We start from the raw sequence: 3,556 nt of genomic DNA, 5'->3' as shown, positions 1-3,556 counted from the left end.
CACTTGAGTCCTCGCTCCTTTTTTCCCCATTTCCCCTCACCAACCCTGACACGTGTTGCTTCACATGAAAATTAGTTTCAAATTCCCGCCCAACGTATCAAGGGGGCGGAGCCAAGAGCTCACCTGCTCTTTGTATGGCAACAAGCAGGCAGACAGAGACGCTGCATGAGAGGATCAGCATTCAGCCATACATGTACGCCTCGGCCACAGACCAAGCAGAGTGTACACAATCATTTGTGTCTTTGTATAGTTTCTCAGCCAACTGTGTGCTAGTTTAAAGTACCGAGCTTGTACACCGACTAATAACCACGCACACTGAATTAACTCTGACTGAGGCACCGAATGACCCACTTAGAGCCGCGACATGGCACACCAGACACGGACATTCGCATGTTCAGATGGCACTCTGTGGTAGAGATCTGCGCGGGACTAAATATTGAATCCCGCCAGGTTCTAGCCCGAATCCGACCGCTCCCGCTTGTATTCAGCATTTGTTGTCCTGCTGCCTGCCGTGCCCTTTCCCGCTAACGAGAGGGGGGAGAACAAAACCGAAAACCACCCAGCTTTACAGAGTCCAGACAGCCTATAACAAGCTGTCTGCATAAACACACACACATAAGCACGCTCTCTCTCTCTCTCTCTCTCTCTCTCTCTCTCTCTCTCTCTCTCTCTCTCTCTCTCACAGCAGCACAAAGGTCTCTCTCATTCGCGCGCACACACAACAACAAAGCGACACCACGTGAGGCAAAGGCGCTCGCACTTTACAGCTGCACCTAGTTAAGATCACACTCCCAGGGAGCTTCTGTGGCCTCGAAAAATGCAAACGGCTGAAGTTTAAGGTAGTTGCAATGAAAAGTACAAACGTGTGCAAACCTACCAAATGCTGATCTTGTGTTGAGCCCAATGAGCCTTACATCTAATAATAGAGCAAGGATGTTCCTCTAGTGACACCGCTTTGACTCACACGCTGAAAATGGCAGACGTGAAACGACAAACCGAGGATATGGTGACGCGCCTGTCAATCAATATTGGTGGGCGGGGGGACCGCACTCCTACGTAAAGTTGCGGTCGATCTAAAAACCACTCCAATCGGTCCACCGTTTTTATGTTGTTAAGTTGAAAAAGAAGGACTGTGTGTGTTTAAATCACCCCAATATGACGGTCTATACACTATATTTATACACATGTCTGTCCAGACAACTTGAAAAGTTGATTTTTCACCATAGGTGCCCTATAACCCTCTCTTGCACACATTATGATAAATCTATTAAAAAATATATTTGACTGTTTTTCTTTTCTTAAAATGGCTTAACTTGAAGTGCTGTAAAAAATGTTTTGGAAAAAAATATTTTTAAGGTACTTTATGAAATGTTGTCATATGGCAGGGGTGGCACACCCTGTTCCTGGAGAGCCACCTTCCTGCAGATTTCAGTTGCTACCCATATCAAACACACCTGCCTGTAATTATCACGTGGTGTTCAGGTCCTAATTAATTGGTTCAGGTGTGTTTGAAATGGGTAGCAACTGAAATCTGCAGGAAGGTGGCTCTCCAGAAACAGGGTTGACCACCCCTGCCATATGGCAACAACGTCCAACAGTGGATCTAACTTAGAAATTTCAAGTTTAAAACTTTCCTTATAATTAATCATTTTGTTGTTTGAAATGATTTATTGGTGTTGCAGCACTATAAATTTTAACACAGAACTTATTAATGACACCTTTTACATACTTTCCAACAACTCATATTCCAACAGCATTTATTCATTCCATTGTTTTTTGCTAAATATTATTGAAACAAACCTACTATTGTATTATCATATAAATAACATACAGTAAATATAAATGTTTCCTCCAGTAAATATAATAACAAATAAATAACAAGTCTAGTATATCCAGATCCATCGGAATAATGTAGCTACTAGCTGACAATGTTTATACAGTATATTATACTATATACTATACTATGCCTGTCATATCTGCCTCTGAGCTAACTTACCTGTACTGTCTCTATCAAATGTCCAGTAATAAACCCAACCATCACAGTACTGTAGAAATATGCATTATTGTCATACAGTGTCATAAAAAATGCTACTATAATTTATGTACATATCGCTCTTCCGGCTGCATATCCAATCTAGACTGTACCTTGCTGTTGTTCCATGTCGCATTTGCTATTTACATGGCGGACTTTGTAAGTGGAAAAACTGAACACTTCACTTGTGGAAAAAACTGTTAAACAGAGCATCTGCAGCAAGAGGATAATGAGCCTCCTCCATTCCGCCTTTACTTTCACTTTCTCTCTTTTGTGGATAAAAAAACGATGTTGTATGCACTCCACTGAAGACATCCATTAGCCTGCAAAATGTATTTTGTTTGTTAAGCGGAAAATTTTGTTTTTAAAACCATTACTAGATCCAGTTCTGATTTCCAGCAAACAAATAAATGAACAATAATAACGAAGTGTGCTCAAAAAGGTTATATCCCAACACGTCCTATTCTTATGCCCCATATGGTCCAAAACCTGAGAGGTGGACAAATCTAAGCTTGTTTTTAATAAAACAAATAATGTGTGTAGGCCTTGCATATTGTGTCGTGCTCCACCCTGCTCTCTCTCTCTCTCTCTCTCTCTCTCTCTCTCTCTCTCTCTCTCTCTCTCTCCTCTCTCTCTCTCTCTCTCTCTCTCTCTCTCTCTCTCTCTCTCTCTCTCTCTCTCTCTCTCTCTCTGAGAGAGAACTTGGTGAAAACTTGAACTTGGTGAAAGTCCTACTTAAAATAGACAAAACCAGCCACTTGGGATTATTTATAATATAAATGTATAGTCCCAAATTTAGCCTAAAGTTTGGCTTTGACCATATTCTACCCAATTTGGGTTGAAATATCCCAGCATTAATAGAGTGCATAGCGCGTGTGCAGTAAACATTGTGTAACTGACTTTTAGAATGTGGATAAAGCAGAAAGCTGAACATTGCTTTTGCCAGTGCCAGCTACATCACTAAAATGTCTAACAGCTTTGTTTTTCTTAAAAGAAATTCTTTCAAATAATTGGGCCATTCAGCTGGATCAGTCCTACAACAACTGTAAGGTAAAGGGAGTTTGACTCAGACTAATACAGATGAGTTTCTCTATTTATCTCCTACTCTGAGATTTGAATAGGATGCTAAAATAATCCTTTGACACGGCATAAAATCAATTCAATTCAATTCAATTCAATTTGTTTATTGTCATGTGCACAGTAAGAAAACACGTTTCCCTGTACAATGAAATTCTTCCTTTGCCCTCCACAGTAAAGTCATACACACAACATACACATATACATGACATACACATATACACACAGAAATGACTGTAGTATAATTATGAAATGTAAATATATAAATTTCTATAAAAGTAAACAATATATAATACTGATTGTGGAGTAATGAAAACAGATGTATGAGTGTTTGCTGTCACCGATTATATTTCCCTTCAGTATGCGTAACATTAGTTTTCTAATATGACATGCTCTACTTTTGTGTTCCTAAATGCTCATTTTTAGGGTATTAAAAGCATGTGAAAT

General features: G+C 39.8%; 1 protein-coding gene across 1 annotated transcript in view; it reads right to left on the bottom strand.

Moving 5' to 3' along the window:
• Nucleotides 1-3,556, bottom strand: part of si:ch211-105n15.1 — a 52,401-nt gene that overhangs the window by 23,025 nt on the left and 25,820 nt on the right. The window lies entirely within an intron of this gene.

The sequence above is a fragment of the Danio rerio genome, chromosome 22 (assembly GCF_049306965.1).
Source record: "Danio rerio strain Tuebingen ecotype United States chromosome 22, GRCz12tu, whole genome shotgun sequence".
NCBI classification, from domain to species: domain Eukaryota; kingdom Metazoa; phylum Chordata; class Actinopteri; order Cypriniformes; family Danionidae; genus Danio; species Danio rerio.
The sequence above is the reverse complement of the archived record's forward strand: the minus strand, read 5'-3'. Positions and strand labels throughout refer to the sequence as shown.